This window comes from Hyla sarda (assembly GCF_029499605.1).
Source record: "Hyla sarda isolate aHylSar1 chromosome 1 unlocalized genomic scaffold, aHylSar1.hap1 SUPER_1_unloc_5, whole genome shotgun sequence".
In the NCBI taxonomy this organism is placed as follows: domain Eukaryota; kingdom Metazoa; phylum Chordata; class Amphibia; order Anura; family Hylidae; genus Hyla; species Hyla sarda.
In genome coordinates, this window is record NW_026607591.1 from 83,253 (window position 1) to 102,500 (window position 19,248).

Sequence of the window (19,248 nt, forward strand, 5' to 3'; positions counted from 1 at the left end):
ATAAGAATGAAGTCATGTGACATCACTCCCAGAATCGCTCACCTCTCCAGTCATATCCATCTGTTATTACATAGATAAGAATGAGGTCATGTGACATCACTCCCAGAATCCCTCACCTCTCCAGTCATATCCATCTGTTATTACATAGATAAGAATGAGGTCATGTGACATCACTCCCAGAATCCCTCACCTCTCCAGTCATATCCATTTGTTATTACATAGATAAGAATGAGGTCATGTGACATCACTCCCAGAATCCCTCACCTCTCCAGTCATATCCATCTGTTATTACATAGATAAGAATGAGGTCATGTGACATCACTCCCAGAATTGCTCACCTCTCCAGTCATATCCATCTGTTATTACATAGATAAGAATGAGGTCATGTGACATCACTCCTAGAATCCCTCACCTCTCCAGTCATATCCATCTGTTATTACATAGATAAGAATGAGGTCATGTGACATCACTCCCAGAATCCCTCACCTCTCCAGTCATATCCATCTGTTATTACATAGATAAGAATGAGGTCATGTGACATCACTCCCAGAATCCCTCACCTCTCCAGTCATATCCATCTGTTATTACATAGATAAGAATGAGGTCATGTGACATCACTCCCAGAATCCCTCACCTCTCCAGTCATATCCATCTGTTATTACATAGATAAGAATGAGGTCATGTGACATCACTCCCAGAATCGCTCACCTCTCCAGTCATATCCATCTGTTATTACATAGATAAGAATGAGGTCATGTGACATCACTCCCAGAATCCCTCACCTTTCCAGTCATATCCATCTGTTATTACATAGATAAGAATGAGGTCATGTGACATCACTCCTAGAATCCCTCACCTCTCCAGTCATATCCATCTGTTATTACATAGATAAGAATGAGGTCATGTGACATCACTCCCAGAATCCCTCACCTCTCCAGTCATATCCATCTGTTATTACATAGATAAAAATGAGGTCATGTGACATCACTCCCAGAATCCCTCACCTCTCCAGTCATATCCATCTGTTATTACATAGATAAGAATGAGGTCATGTGACATCACTCCCAGAATCCCTCACCTCTCCATTCATATTCATCTGTTATTACATAGATAAGAATAAGGTCATGTGACATCACTCCCAGAATCCCTCACCTCTCCAGTCATATCCATCTGTTATTACATAGATAAGAATGAGGTCATGTGACATCACTCCCAGAAACCCTCACCTCTCCAGTCATATCCATCTGTTATTACATAGATAAGAATGAGGTCATGTGACAACACTCCCAGAATCCCTCACCTCTCCAGTCATATCCATCTGTTATTACATAGATAAGAATGAGGTCATGTGACATCACTCCCAGAATCCCTCACCTCTCCAGTCATATCCATCTGTTATTACATAGATAAGAATGAGGTCATGTGACATCACTCCCAGAATCCCTCACCTCTCCAGTCATATCCATCTGTTATTACATAGATAAGAATGAGGTCATGTGACATCACTCCCAGAATCCCTCACCTCTCCAGTCATATCCATCTGTTATTCCATAGATAAGAATGAGGTCATGTGACATCACTCCCAGAATCCCTCACCTCTCCAGTCATATCCATCTGTTATTACATAGATAAGAATGAGGTCATGTGACATCACTCCCAGAATCCCTCACCTCTCCAGTCATATCGATCTGTTATTACATAGATAAGAATGAGGTCATGTGACATCACTCCCAGAATCCCTCACCTCTCCAGTCATATCCATCTGTTATTCCATAGATAAGAATGAGGTCATGTGACAACACTCCCAGAATCCCTCACCTCTCCAGTCATATCCATCTGTTATTACATAGATAAGAATGAGGTCATGTGACATCACTCCCAGAATCCCTCACCTCTCCAGTCATATCCATCCGTTATTACATAGATAAGAATGAGGTCATGTGACAACACTCCCAGAATCCCTCACCTCTCCAGTCATATCCATCTGTTATTCCATAGATAAGAATGAGGTCATGTGACATCACTCCCAGAATCCCTCACCTCTCCAGTCATATCCATCTGTTATTACATAGATAAGAATGAGGTCATGTGACATCACTCCCAGAATCCCTCACCTCTCCAGTCATATCGATCTGATATTACATAGATAAGAATGAGGTCATGTGACATCACTCCCAGAATCCCTCACCTCTCCAGTCATATCCATCTGTTATTACATAGATAAGAATGAGGTCATGTGACATCACTCCCAGAATCCCTCACCTCTCCAGTCATATCCATCCGTTATTACATAGATAAGAATGAGGTCATGTGACAACACTCCCAGAATCCCTCACCTCTCCAGTCATATCCATCTGTTATTACATAGATAAGAATGAGGTCATGTGACATCACTCCCAGAATCCCTCACCTCTCCAGTCATATCCATCTGTTATTACATAGATAAGAATGAGGTCATGTGACATCACTCCCAGAATCCCTCACCTCTCCAGTCATATCCATCTGTTATTACATAGATAAGAATGAGGTCATGTGACATCACTCCCAGAATCCCTCACCTCTCCAGTCATATCCATCTGTTATTCCATAGATAAGAATGAGGTCATGTGACATCACTCCCAGAATCCCTCACCTCTCCAGTAAGCCGGAAGAGTATCTGTAGGGTGAGGTTTATGATCCTGTCGGCCATCTTGTTCCTGTCTCTCTCCATGGTTGATGGGTCATCCAGGAGAATTCTCTTATATAGAAGATATCAGCAGAGGATCCTGGATTGGAGAAACCTGAAGGGAAGAAGAGGAGACGATGATAAACCGCACCAGATTCTATGGAGAAATAAAATCCATTTCCTGGAGATAATCTGGGGAAACATCTGAGGAGACATTATAGGAGTTTTCAGATTTCTCTATAAAACTAAATCCATTGTCCGAGGGCTGTAAAATAAGAGACTAGAGCGCACTCCCCTCTCCCGTCCAGTGGTGGCGCTCTGGTCCTCCAGGTCTTCGGAGGTCGCTCTCCCTGCTCTGCTGAAGACGTTGTGAATCCATTTCTCCTAATCTCTGAGGCTGCGGTGTAATCAGAACGTCTTCATCAGAGCAGGGAGAAGAATAGAGGGATTCAATATGACATTGTCCAATGAAGAATACTGAAATGTGTCCACTAGGGGGCACAATATACATCACAATTACATCAGGATTTTATGTGAATTGTGATATGTCCCCCCGGAAGAACCTGCTATTACCTGCAGCAGAGGCCGAGCATCATATACCGTTACACACGCAGGGTCTGGGCCACCACCGGAGTCAGTGTTTCCCAAGCAGGGTGCCTCCAGCTGTTACAGCATTTGGCTGTCAGGGTATGCTGGGAGTTGTAGTGTTACAACAGCTGGAGGCACACTGGTTTGGAAACACTGTCTTAAGTAATAATAGGGGCGCGGGAGAAACTTAAAAAACCTGATGCTTACATAGTCCTGTATGGAAGAAGTGGCTGATACCCGGAGAAAAGAGACTGACCAGGTGACAGGATGGGCGGGTAAGTGACCTGATACCTTCACCATCCAGACATCCCCTGGGGGGCAGTATAGGCAGGAAATCAGGAAACAACCGCTGGTCGGCACGGCGCTCCCTAGAAAAACAACCGTACAGTGCCATGTCTAAGCCACGCCCACCTACATTATTTTATTACAAAAATGGGATATAAACTTATTAGGGGAGGGGCTTCTATTACAAACCCTGAATAACGCTCTGCCATAGTGATCAGTGTTATCGGTGCTCGGCTTATACAGGCTGTGGAGGTGTCTGTATACTTAGAGCACCGATCTGAGCACAGAGCATGGTAAGGGGCCCTCCGGCCATCATCTCAGCTGATCTAGACTCCGCCCCCCAACAACTGCATTTTACTAATATTAGATCCTGCAATCGACTTTGATCATGGAAGCTAAAGGGTTAATGGCGATGAGCGTCATTAGTGGTGAGTCCTGGCTGCTTATAGCTCCTGAGCTCACCTCAAAGTCCCATATGGGGCACAGAATGTAAATATACATCGTGTCCTTAAAGGGGTACTCCAGTGCTTAGATATCTTATATAAGATGCCTGATCGCGGGAGTCCGCCGCTGGGGACGCCCGGGATCATGCACGGGGCACCCCGTTTGTAATCAGTCCCCGGAGCTTGTTCGCTCCGGGTCTGATTACAGGCGACCACAGGGCTAGCTGTCATGCCCCCTCCCATAGGCTTGAATTGAGGGGTGGAGTGTGACGTCACACGCCATCGGATCTGTGGTCGCCGATAATCAGATCCAGAGGGGACACGCTCCAGGGACTGATTACAAACGGGGTGCCGCGTGCAAGATCACGGGGGTCCCCAGCGGCCGGACTCCCACAATCAGTCATCTTATCCCCTATCCTTTGGATAGGGGATAAGATGTCTAAGCACCGTAGTACCCCTTTAAGGGTTAATAACAAACATCCCCAATAATCCTGATCTGATGGTGACCGCACACACATACCTGTATCTGTAGAGGAGCCGTGTGCTTACAGGACCTGCGATGATGTCACCGTCATGTGATCAGTCACATGGAGGAGGAGTCACATGATCAGGGGCTGCTGTTCTGAGAGATCTCCACACACAACACAACAGCAGTGACTGCCCCACCAGGACCTGCTCTGTATCCGCTACATGCTGGAGGTGTAGGACCTGTGATGATGTCACAATCATGTGACCAGTACATTTGGGGGGGGGGGGGGGCAAAGTTTAGCAGTAAAGATGCGACTGTGGCGGAAGGACCTGTGGGGAGGATCATGTGACTGGAATGGGCGGAGCTCCGCAGCGCAGGATAGAAGATATTGTGATTGAAGGACCTGTGATAATGGTCATGTGACAGCAGAGTCCTGCATACACTGAGCAGATGAGCTCCTGATCATGTGACTCCTCCTCCATGTGACTGATCACATGATGGTGACATCATGCAGGTCCTGTAAGCACACGGCTCCTGTACAGTCTTCAGGTGGAGGTATGTGTGTGGTCACATCTGGAGTACTGTCATGTTTTTGTACTATTAACCCCTTCAGGATTCGACAGTTTTGAGTTTTAACCCCTTAAGAACACAGTGATTTCTCTTTTTAATGTTTTCCTCCTCGCCTTCTAATAGCCATAATGATTGCAATTTCCTCTTTATAAACCCATATGAGGCTTCTTGTTCTTGTTGTTGTTGTTTTTTCACCACCGATTTGTACTTTGTAATGACATCACTCATTTTACTGCAACAATGGTGAAAAAAATATAAATTGTGGGGTGAAATTTAAAAAAAAAAAAGTAATTTTTACAATCTGGGTTCTTCTGTTTAGACCCAGTGCATATTACGGTAATAATTCTCTTTATTCTGTAGGTCCAAACGATTACAATGATAAATGATTTATGATATATTTTTTGTACATAAATTATTATGTATCAGATTTCCCTACCTTGACCCCTATAACTCTCTTATTATTCCGTATACGGGGATGTATGAAAGTCATCTTTTGCGCCGTGATCTGTAATTTTTATCGGAACCACTTTAGTTTTGATGAGACTTTTTGATCGCTTTTTAAGAATTTTTTTTGGCCCATGAAGTTGTATTTTTTTACGTTTACGCCATTGACCGTGCGGTTACACATATGTTTAGGTTTATTTTTTGTTTACATTATTTTATAATTAAACAAATTGGTAAATGGGGAACATTCAATCGTTTATTAGGGGAGGGGCTTATTCATATTAAGTTAATGTTCTTTTTACCTTATTCCCAGTTTTTTTAGTCCCTGTAGTAGACTATTACATGGAATCTATAGATTACATACACTGATCAATGCTGTGATGCTGAGGCTGCCTGCAGGATTGGAGCGTCGTTCAGACAGCGTGGAGCGAGGTTAGGGACCTCCACCCGTTCTCTCAGCTGACCGGGACCCCGCTATTTCACTGTGGGTGTCCTTATCAGCTCCACTGAGCTACCGGAAATAGATTTTTGGCATTGGTGATGTCCGGCATTAGCAATGAGTCCCAGATGCTGATAGCAGGTAGGACCTAGGGGCTATGAATCGTGGTGAACTCCTGACTGTGCTTCATAGACTGGCAGCGGCCTCCCTCCCCTCCAAATCTTATCACTTTAATGACAGGAGTCCCTGCTCTGAAAGGGGTTTCCTGCACAAGAGCAGAAGATATGCCAGATTTGATGCGTCTCCTGCTCCGGAGCTGGGCCCATGGCTATACATTATATACCTCCTGCCCAGTCAGCCATGAAGGAGTTAAATGGTGGTGATGCATTGACACTTATCTTTTTTGGGGCCACACACTATACAGATAGCTGCTTATTGTCCCTTCTACTCGCTGGGATAAGAACAACCAGTCTAGCTAGGGTTAAGTGGCGCACAGCACTGCCAATTCTATCCTTAGGGACCAGACAGTAAGCAGCCATCTATATAGTCCCGGGGGAGGGGAGCAGTGATACTATGAAATGTCACTTAACTCCTTACACTCCATGGGACGGGCGCTTTGGGTATAATGACCTGAACTGACAGCTGGATCATCAGACTTGCGGTCAGTTCAGGACATGTGACCATAATATAGAGGATCTGCCCCGACAAGTATTCACCTCATCATCCGAGAGCAAGAAGATAAATCATGTGCAGGAATATCCCCTCAAATGTCTCCATATAACATCCTGGAATTGTATAGAATTAAATGTTTATTCACAATACAGGTTCCTATAAGGTGTCAGGACGTGGCGGTCTATTTCTCCATGGAGGAGTGGGAGTATGTAGAAGGACACAAGGATCAGTACAAGGATCAGGTCATGATGGAGGATCAGCAGCCCCTCACATCACCAGGTAATAGACATGACTATATACACACGTCCTCTCATTATTTGTATGTAAAGAATGAATTCAGTCTCTGTATGTGTTCCCTACAGTCAGATCCAGTAAGAGAACAGCACCAGAGAGGTGTCCCCGTCCTCTTGATGAACAGAATATGGAGGATAATACTACAGGGAAAGATCTCATTTATATTAATGCTACAGACATAAAGGAAGAAGAAGAAGAGACAGATGTGAGCAGTGATGAACAGTATAAGGAGGACATTCCTGCAGGGAAAGATCTCATCCATGTTAATACTACAGACATAAAGGAAGAAGAAGAAGAGACAGATGTGAGCAGTGATGAGCAGTATAAGGGGGGCATTTCTACAGAGAAAGATCTGATCTATATTAATGCTACAGACATAAAGGAAGAACAAGAGACAGATGTGAGCAGTGATGAGCAGTATAAGGAGGACATTCCTACAGGGAAAGATCTGATCTATATTAATGCTACAGACATAAAGGAAGAACAAGAGACAGATGTGAGCGGTGATGAGCAGTATAAGGAGGACATTCCTACAGGGAAAGATCTGATCTATATTAATGCTACAGACATAAAGGAAGAAGAGACAGATGTAAGCAGTGATGAGCAGTATAAGGAGGACCTTTCTACAGGGAGAGATCTGATATCTATTAATGCTACAAACATAAAGAAAGAAGAGACAGAAGTGAGCGGTGATGAGCAGTATAAGGAGGACATTTTTACAGGGAGAGATCTGATCTGTCTTAATGCTACAGCCATAAAGAAAGAAGAGACAGATGTGAACAGTGATGAGCAGTATAAGGAGGACATTTCTACAGGTAACCACCCAGGTGAGTCACAGATGAGTCACAGATTCTACTCGGTCATCAGCTGCAGTAATCACAGAAAAAAATAATGCTCATATATGTTACTCACTAGGTCATCCAGATGCTATACAGGTCTGTTTTATTTGTCTTCTGTATTTGGCTCACAGATCCCTCTGTTCTGCTGCTCACTTATTCGGGCATCCACTGTTCAGGAAAGGGAGTGTCTGAGGCAAGCACTGAGCCCACCCTCGCTCACCATTCACTTCCTCCCTGGGTCTGCTGTGCCAGGTCTCTTTATTCAATCACTGCAGGCGGCTCTGTAACCCCCTCCTCTCTGCTTTCATGCTGCAGTCTGATAGGACAGGAGTGAGCACAGAGGAGTACTAGTCCTGCCAGGTCTGTGCTTCAGCTGGGACAAAGATGATGCTGCACCCGGAGAGGATTATGTTTTAGATCCGAGGTCTCAAAGTGTGGCCCTTAATGATTGGGAGCATGTGTTTTGTCTTTAACCCCTTAAGGACCAGGCCAATTTTATTTTTCCTTTTTTGTTTTTTCCTCCTCACCTTCAAAAATCCACAACATCCACAGTTTTAAACGTGACCTTCAGACACTTCTCTTCAAGCCTATAACGTTCCCTCGTTGCCTCCATTACTACCACTTTTCTCCTTTTTGAGACCTCTGTGTCTTGGAGACATTAGAAGCTTCATATTAGACCGTCTCCCCCTCTTCTCTCTGCACTTTAGACCTTCAGAGATTATCTGGTGACCGGTTCACTCTCCTGTATGTCACCTGATTATTGATGAAATATGGCCGCACCATTGTATCAATAAAGCCCTTTATGCCTTCTGTCTTGTCTTTATTTGTACCCCAAAATTATAAAGTGCTGCGGAATCTGTCTGCTATATAAATAAAATTATAATAATTATTATTATGTGATTATATAATCTCATCACATATCAGATGATCCTGGCAGCTCCCAGAAACCTCCCCTTTAAGCTCTATTTGTATACTGCTGCTATCTCTATGGGATCAGTATATATAGAGTTATACACCTCCCCTCCAGCTCTATCTGTATACTGCTGCTATCTCTATGGGATCAGTATATATAGAGTTATACACCTCCCCTACAGCTCTATCTGTATACTGCTGCTGCTGCCTCTATGGGATCAGTATATATAGTAGTTATACACCTCCCCTCCAGCTCTATCTGTATACTGCTGCTATCTCTATGGGATCAGGATATATAGTAGTTATACACCTCCCCTCCAGCTCTATATGTATACTGCTGCTATCTCTATGGGATCAGGATATATAGTAGTTATACACTTCCTATCCCAGCTCTATCTGTATACTGCTGCTATCTCTATGGGATCAGGATATATAGTAGTTATACACCTCCCCTCCAGCTCTATATGTATACTGCTGCTATCTCTATGGGATCAGGATATATAGTAGTTATACACCTCCCCTCCAGCTCTATATGTATACTGCTGCTATCTCTATGGGATCAGGATATATAGTAGTTATACACTTCCTATCCCAGCTCTATATGTATACTGCTGCTATATCTGGGATCAGGATATGTAGTAGTTATACTCCTCCCCTCCAGCTCTATCTGTATACTGCTGCTATATCTGTGGGATCATTATATGTAGTAGTTATACTCCTCCCCTCCAGCTCTATCTTTATACTGCCGCTATCTCTGTGGGATCAGGATATACAGTAGTTATACTCCTCCCCTCCAGCTCTATCTTTATACTGCCACTATCTCGTAAGGCTGTTTTTGATTTTCCAAAATTGCTTAAAAAATCATGCTATTCCCATAGTTGTGCAAATTGCCGAAAACACATGTAACCATAGAAACATGTGAACTAATCTTCAGAAAACAACAAAAAATTGTGAATATAGGTTACATTTTGGGAATATTTATGTAAAATACACTCACCTTGAATAAGAAAGTGCCCTGATAAGTTCCATAAGATATGGGGGGGGGGCCGGTGTGGTTCTCCCTCGGCTTTCACCTCTTTTCTGTCCTCCGCACTCTTGGCTCCTCCTTTTAACCCTTTCCTCTTCTGTCTTTCTCCTTCCTTTCTTCCTTTTCTGGTGGGTAGTGTGGGGGGTCCTTCTGCCCAAGTCTAGTGTCCTACCCTATCCGTGGTGGCTCAGGAGGCGTTACCTGCTCAAGTTTAACCTCTTAAGGACCAGGACAATTTTATTTTTGCATTTTCCTTTTTTCCTCCTCGCCTTCTATAATCCATAACTCTTCTATATTTCCATCCACAGACCGTATGAGGACTTGTTTTTTGCGCGACCAATTGTACTTTTTAATGACATCAGTCATTTTACCATAAAACGTGCGGCGAACCCCAAAAATTATTATTTGTGGCAGGAAACTTAAAAGAAAACCAAAATTTAGCAGATTTTGGAGGGTTTTGTTCTCGCGCTGTAGACTTTACTGTAAAATGACATTTTCTTTATTTTATGGGACAATATGATTACAGTGATCCCCATGAATATTTACTTATCGGACTTATTGTACTGCTTAAAAAAATCTCTAACTTTTTTTTTTAAGTCGCCCTATTTTGACCACCTATAACTTTCTCATTTTTCCGTTATATGGGCTGTATGAGGTATAATTCTTTTGCGCTATGAATTGTATATATTTTTAGTACCACTTTTGTGTATATATGACTTTAAAGTCGCTTTTTAACTTTTTTGGGAATGAGATGTGACCAAGAAGCAGCATTGTGTCCTTTGTCCTTAAGGGGTTAAAGTGTTACTCCGCCCGCAGACATCTTATCCCCTATGTAAAGGATATGGGATAAGATGTGTGATCGCGGGGGGGGATAAGATGTGTGATCGCGGGGGGATAAGATGTGTGATCCCGGGGGGGATAAGATGTGTGATCGCGGGGGGATAAGATGTGTGATCGTGGGGGGATAAGATGTGTGATCGCGGGAGGGGGATAAGATGTGTGATCACGGAGGGATAAGATGTGTGATCACGGGGGATAAGATGTGTGATCGCGGGGGATAAGATGTGTGATCGCGGAGGATAAGATGTGTGATCGCGGGGGATAAGATGTGTGATCGCGGAGGGATAAGATGTGTGATCGCGGAGGGATAAGATGTGTGATCGCGGGGGGATAAGATGTGTGATCGCGGGGGATAAGATGTGTGATCGCGGGGGATAAGATGTGTGTTCGCGGGGGATAAGATGTGTGATCGCGGGGGATAAGATGTGTGATCGCAGGGGGGGATAAGATGTGTGATCGCGGGAGGGGGATAAGATGTGTGATCGCGGGGGATAAGATGTGTGATCGCGGGGGATAAGATGTGTGATCGCGGGGGATAAGATGTGTGATCGCGGGAGGGGGATAAGATGTGTGATCGAGGGGGATAAGATGTCTGATCGAGGGGGATAAGATGTCTGATCGCGGGGAATAAGATGTGTGATTGCGGGGGAATAAGATGTCTGATCGCGGGGGATAAGATGTGTGATCGCGGCGGGATAAGATGTGTGATCGCGGGGGGATAAGATGTGTGATCGCGGGGGGATAAGATGTGTGATCGTGGGGGGATAAGATGTGTGATTGCGGGGGAATAAGATGTCTGATCGAGGGGCTCCCGCCGCTGGGACCCCCTGCAATCTCTGAGCAGCACTCTGCATTCTACAGTATGTTTAGAACGCTGGATTTGGGCGTCCGGAGATGTGACGTCACACCAAGCCCCCTTGCAATGTCACGTCACGCCCCCTCCATTCATGTCTATAGGAGGGGGCGTGAGGTGACATCATGAGGGGGTGTGGTGTGACGTCACAACCACTGCTGCCTAAACCAAGCATTCTGAAAAAAACTTTCAGAATGCCGGTTGCTGCACGGAGATCAGGGGGTCCCAGTAGCAGAATCACGATGATCACACACCTCATATCCCGTCCTCATATCCCGTCCTCCTATCGTGACCTTATATCCCGATCTCATATCCTGTCCTCATATCCCATCCTCGTATCCTGTCCTCATATCTCGACCTCATATCTTGACCTTATATCCTGTACTCATATCCCTTCCTCATATCCTGTCCTCATCCTGTCCTCATATCTTGACCTTATATCCCGTCCTCATATCCCTTCCTCATATCCTGTCCTCATCCCGTCCTCATATCCTGACCTTATATCCAGTCCTCATATCCCATCCTCACTCATATCCTGACCTCATTGCGTCCTCATATCCAGCCCTTATATCCAGCCCTTATATCCCATCCTCACTCATATCCCGACCTCATATCCCGTCCTCATATCCTGACCTTATATCCAGTCCTCATATCCCATCCTCATATCCTGACCTTATATCCAGCCCTTATATCCCATCCTCACTGATATCCCGATCTTATATCTCATCCTGATATCCAGCCCTTATATCCCATCCTCATATCCTGCCCTTATATCCAGCCCTTATATCCCATCCTCACTGATATCCCGACCTCATATCCCGTCCTCATATCCTGACCTTATATCCAGTCCTCATATCCCGTCCTCATATCCTGACCTTATATCCAGCCCTTATATCCCATCCTCACTGATATCCCGATCTTATATCCTGACCTTATATCCAGTCCTCATATCCCGTCCTCATATCCTGACCTTATATCCAGCCCTTATATCCCATCCTCACTGATATCCCGACCTCATATCCCATCCTCATATCCCGTCCTCATATCCCGTCCTCATATCCCGACCTCATATCCTGACCTTATATCCAGTCCTCATATCCCATCCTCATATCCTGACCTTATATCCAGTCCTCATATCCCATTTTTGTCACGATGCCGGCTGGCAGGAGGTGGATCCTCTGTGCCAGAGAGGGATTGGCGAGGACCGCGCTAGTGGACCGGTTCTAAGCCACTACAGGTTTTCACCAGAGCCCGCCGCAAAGCGGGATGGTCTTGCTGCGGCGGTAGTGACCAGGTCGTATCCACTAGCAACGGCTCACCTCTCTGACTGCTGAAGATAGGCGAGGTACAAGGGAGTAGGCAGAAGCAAGGTCGGACGTAGCAGAAGGTCGAGGGCAGGCGGCAAGGATCGTAGTCAGGGGCAACGGCAGGAGGTCAGGAACACGGGCTAGGAACAGACAAGGGAACGCTTTCACTAGGCACTAATGCAACAAGATACGGCAAGGGAGTGCAGGGGAAGTGAGGTAATATAGGGAAGTGCACAGGTGATCACACTAATTGGTAATTGGGAAGATTGGGCCAGGCACCAACATTGGTGCACTGGCCCTTTAAATCGCAGAGACCCGGCGTGCGCGCGCCCTAGGGAGCGGAGCCGCGCGCGCCGGGACAGGACCGACGGAGAGCGAGTCAGGTACGGGGACCGGGGTGCGCATCGCGAGCGGGCGCCACCCGCATCGCGAATCGCATCCCGGCTGGAGGCGGTACCGCAGCGCACCCGGTCAGTGGATCTGACCGGGGCGCTGCAGCAACGAGAATGAGGCGAGCGCTCCGGGGAAGAACGGGGACCCGGAGCGCTCGGCGTAACAGTACCCCCCCCCCTTGGGTCTCCCCCTCTTCTTGGGGCCAAAGAACCTGAGGAAAAAAAACTTAATTTTTCCGAGATGAGGTCCGATGCACATTAGGAGGGGTTCTGTGCGGAAACGCACGAGACAGTCCAATCTTTTATTGTTAAAACAATAGATGTAGAGGGGTCTGGCGAGACTGGTCACAGGGACGTAGAACCTGTTGATAAGAGAGGCCAAAAAATTTTTTCCTGCAGATCCGGAATCCAAGAAGACCATGGTAGAGAAGGAGAAGGTAGAGGCAGATATCCGCACAGGCACAGTAAGGCGTGGAGAAGCAGAGTTGACATCAAGAACTGTGTCACCTTTGTGCGGAGTCAGCGTACGTCTTTCCAGGCGGGGAGGACGGGTAGGACAATCCTTCAGGAAGTGTTCGGTACCGGCATAGTACAGGCAAAGATTCTCCATGCGGCGTCGTGTCCTCTCTTGAGGTGTCAAGCGAGACCGGTCAACTTGCATAGCCTCCGCGGCGGGAAGCACAGGAACGGATTGCAGAGGACCAGAGGAGAGAGGAGCCGGGGAGAAAAAACGCTTCGTGCGAACAAAGTCCATATCCAGGCGGAGCTCCAGACGCCATCCGGAAGAACGCATGTCAATGCGAGTGGCAAGATGAATGAGTTCATGTAGGTCAGCAGGAGTCTCTCGTGCGGCCAGAACATCTTTAATGTTGCTGGATAGGCCTTTTTTAAAGGTCGCGCAGAGAACCTCACTATTCCAGGACAACTCGTAAGCAAGAGCACGGAACTGAATGGCGTACTCGCCAACGGAAGAAACACCCTGGGCCAGGTTCAGCAGGGCAATCTCGGCAGAAGAAGCTCGGGCAGGCTCCTCGAAGACACCACGGACCTCAGCGAAGAAGGACTGGACTGTGGCTGTGGCAGAATCATTGCGGTCCCCATCAAATTTGTCCGGCAGGGACAAGCAGGGGTTAGGAACGGCCGGTTGCTGCGGAGGAGTTGCAGGAGCCGGCGGAGGAGATGGTAGTTGCAGCTGTAGCTGTGATTGAAGTTGCTGTGTCTGCGGCTGCAGCTGCTGTATCTGTGACTGAAGACGCTGTGTCTCGGAGATCAAGTATGCCAGCTGTTGATCTCGTTGGGCGATCTTTAGGGCTAGCTGGGCGACCAGTGTAGGATCTTCAGCGGGATCCATGGCCGGATCTACTGTCACGATGCCGGCTGGCAGGAGGTGGATCCTCTGTGCCAGAGAGGGATTGGCGAGGACCGCGCTAGTGGACCGGTTCTAAGCCACTACAGGTTTTCACCAGAGCCCGCCGCAAAGCGGGATGGTCTTGCTGCGGCGGTAGTGACCAGGTCGTATCCACTAGCAACGGCTCACCTCTCTGACTGCTGAAGATAGGCGAGGTACAAGGGAGTAGGCAGAAGCAAGGTCGGACGTAGCAGAAGGTCGAGGGCAGGCGGCAAGGATCGTAGTCAGGGGCAACGGCAGGAGGTCAGGAACACGGGCTAGGAACAGACAAGGGAACGCTTTCACTAGGCACTAATGCAACAAGATCCGGCAAGGGAGTGCAGGGGAAGTGAGGTAATATAGGGAAGTGCACAGGTGATCACACTAATTGGTAATTGGGAAGATTGGGCCAGGCACCAACATTGGTGCACTGGCCCTTTAAATCGCAGAGACCCGGCGCGCGCGCGCCCTAGGGAGCGGAGCCGCGCGCGCCGGGACAGGACCGACGGAGAGCGAGTCAGGTACGGGGACCGGGGTGCGCATCGCGAGCGGGCGCCACCCGCATCGCGAATCGCATCCCGGCTGGAGGCGGTACCGCAGCGCACCCGGTCAGTGGATCTGACCGGGGCGCTGCAGCAACGAGAATGAGGCGAGCGCTCCGGGGAAGAACGGGGACCCGGAGCGCTCGGCGTAACAATTTTCATATCCTGACCTTATATCCAGCTCTTATATCCCATCCTCACTCATATCCCGTCCTCATATCCCGTCCTCATATCCTGACCTTATATCCAGCCCTTATATCCCATCCTCACTGATATCCCGACCTCATATCCCGTCCTCATATCCTGACCTTATATCCAGTCCTCATATCCCGTCCTCATATCCTGACCTTATATCCAGCCCTTATATCCCATCCTCACTGATATCCCGATCTTATATCCTGACCTTATATCCAGTCCTCATATCCCGTCCTCATATCCTGACCTTATATCCAGCCCTTATATCCCATCCTCACTGATATCCCGATCTTATATCTCATCCTCATATCCAGCCCTTATATCCCATCCTCATATCCTGCCCTTATATCCAGCCCTTATATCCCATCCTCACTGATATCCCGATCTTATATCCTGACCTTATATCCAGTCCTCATATCCCGTCCTCATATCCTGACCTTATATCCAGCCCTTATATCCCATCCTCACTGATATCCCGACCTCATATGCCGTCCTCATATCCCGTCCTCATATCCCGTCCTCATCACCCGACCTCATATCCCGACCTCATATCCTGACCTTATATCCAGTCCTCATATCCCGTCCTCATATCCTGACCTTATATCCAGTCCTCATATCCCGTCCTCATATCCTGACCTTATATCCAGTCCTCATATCCCGTTTTCATATCCTGACCTTATATCCAGCCCTTATATCCCATCCTCACTCATATCCCGTCCTCATATCCTGACCTTATATCCAGCCCTTATATCCCATCCTCACTGATATCCCGACCTCATATCCCGTCCTCATATCCTGACCTTATATCCAGTCCTCATATCCCGTCCTCATATCCTGACCTTATATCCAGCCCTTATATCCCATCCTCACTGATATCCCGATCTTATATCCTGACCTTATATCCAGTCCTCATATCCCGTCCTCATATCCTGACCTTATATCCAGCCCTTATATCCCATCCTCACTGATATCCCGATCTTATATCCTGACGTTATATCCAGTCCTCATATCCCGTCCTCATATCCTGACCTTATATCCAGCCCTTATATCCCATCCTCACAGATATCCCGACCTCATATCCCGTCCTCATATCCCGTCCTCATATCCCGACCTCATATCCTGACCTTATATCCAGTCCTCATATCCCATCCTCATATCCTGACCTTATATCCAGTCCTCATATCCCATTTTCATATCCTGACCTTATATCCAGCTCTTATATCCCATCCTCACTCATATCCCGTCCTCATATCCCGTCCTCATATCCTGACCTTATATCCAGCCCTTATATCCCATCCTCACTGATATCCCGACCTCATATCCCGTCCTCATATCCTGACCTTATATCCAGTCCTCATATCCCATCCTCATATCCTGACCTTATATCCAGCCCTTATATCCCATCCTCACTGATATCCCGATCTTATATCTCATCCTCATATCCAGCCCTTATATCCCATCCTCATATCCTGCCCTTATATCCAGCCCTTATATCCCATCCTCACTGATATCCCGATCTTATATCCTGACCTTATATCCAGTCCTCATATCCCGTCCTCATATCCTGACCTTATATCCAGCCCTTATATCCCATCCTCACTGATATCCCGACCTCATATGCCGTCCTCATATCCCGTCCTCATATCCCGTCCTCATCACCCGACCTCATATCCCGACCTTATATCCAGTCCTCATATCCCGTCCTCATATCCTGACCTTATATCCAGTCCTCATATCCCGTCCTCATATCCTGACCTTATATCCAGTCCTCATATCCCGTTTTCATATCCTGACCTTATATCCAGCCCTTATATCCCATCCTCACTCATATCCCGTCCTCATATCCTGACCTTATATCCAGCCCTTATATCCCATCCTCACTGATATCCCGACCTCATATCCCGACCTCATATCCTGACCTTATATCCAGTCCTCATATCCCGTCCTCATATCCTGACCTTATATCCAGCCCTTATATCCCATCCTCACTGATATCCCGATCTTATATCCTGACCTTATATCCAGTCCTCATATCCCGTCCTCATATCCTGACCTTATATCCAGCCCTTATATCCCATCCTCACTGATATCCCGACCTCATATCCCATCCTCATATCCCGTCCTCATATCCCGTCCTCATATCCTGACCTTATATCCAGTCCTCATATCCCATCCTCATATCCTGACCTTATATCCAGTCCTCATATCCCATTTTCATATCCTGACCTTATATCCAGCTCTTATATCCCATCCTCACTCATATCCCGTCCTCATATCCCGTCCTCATATCCTGACCTTATATCCAGCCCTTATATCCCATCCTCACTGATATCCCGACCTCATATCCCGTCCTCATATCCTGACCTTATATCCAGTCCTCATATCCCATCCTCATATCCTGACCTTATATCCAGCCCTTATATCCCATCCTCACTGATATCCCGATCTTATATCTCATCCTCATATCCAGCCCTTATATCCCATCCTCATATCCTGCCCTTATATCCAGCCCTTATATCCCATCCTCACTGATATCCCGATCTTATATCCTGACCTTATATCCAGTCCTCATATCCCGTCCTCATATCCTGACCTTATATCCAGCCCTTATATCCCATCCTCACTGATATCCCGACCTCATATGCCGTCCTCATATCCCGTCCTCATATCCCGTCCTCATCACCCGACCTCATATCCCGACCTTATATCCAGTCCTCATATCCTGTCCTCATATCCTGACCTTATATCCAGTCCTCATATCCCGTCCTCATATCCTGACCTTATATCCAGTCCTCATATCCCGTTTTCATATCCTGACCTTATATCCAGCCCTTATATCCCATCCTCACTCATATCCCGTCCTCATATCCTGACCTTATATCCAGCCCTTATATCCCATCCTCACTGATATCCCGACCTCATATCCCGACCTCATATCCTGACCTTATATCCAGTCCTCATATCCCGTCCTCATATCCTGACCTTATATCCAGCCCTTATATCCCATCCTCACTGATATCCCGATCTTATATCCTGACCTTATATCCAGTCCTCATATCCCGTCCTCATATCCTGACCTTATATCCAGCCCTTATATCCCATCCTCACTGATATCCCGACCTCATATCCCGTCCTCATATCCCGTCCTCATATCCCGTCCTCATATCCTGACCTTATATCCAGTCCTCATATCCCATCCTCATATCCTGACCTTATATCCAGTCCTCATATCCCATTTTCATATCCTGACCTTATATCCAGCTCTTATATCCCATCCTCACTCATATCCCGTCCTCATATCCCGTCCTCATATCCTGACCTTATATCCAGCCCTTATATCCCATCCTCACTGATATCCCGACCTCATATCCCGTCCTCATATCCTGACCTTATATCCAGTCCTCATATCCCATCCTCATATCCTGACCTTATATCCAGCCCTTATATCCCATCCTCACTGATATCCCGATCTTATATCTCATCCTCATATCCAGCCCTTATATCCCATCCTCACTGATATCCCAATCTTATATCCTGACCTTATATCCAGTCCTCATATCCCGTCCTCATATCCTGACCTTATATCCAGCCCTTATATCCCATCCTCACTGATATCCCGACCTCATATGCCGTCCTCATATCCCGTCCTCATCACCCGACCTCATATCCTGACCTTATATCCAGTCCTCATATCCCGTCCTCATATCCTGACCTTATATCCAGTCCTCATATCCCGTCCTCATATCCTGACCTTATATCCAGTCCTCATATCCCGTTTTCATATCCTGACCTTATATCCAGCCCTTATATCCCATCCTCACTCATATCCCGTCCTCATATCCTGACCTTATATCCAGCCCTTATATCCCATCCTCACTGATATCCCGACCTCATATCCCGTCCTCATATCCTGACCTTATATCCAGTCCTCATATCCCGTCCTCATATCCTGACCTTATATCCAGCCCTTATATCCCATCCTCACTGATATCCCGATCTTATATCCTGACCTTATATCCAGTCCTCATATCCCGTCCTCATATCCTGACCTTATATCCAGCCCTTATATCCCATCCTCACTGATA

The 19,248-nt window shown here is 46.7% G+C and overlaps 1 pseudogene; it reads left to right on the forward strand.

Moving 5' to 3' along the window:
- LOC130298211 (zinc finger protein 84-like) overlaps positions 1 to 19,248 on the forward strand; it is a 70,289-nt pseudogene that overhangs the window by 45,224 nt on the left and 5,817 nt on the right.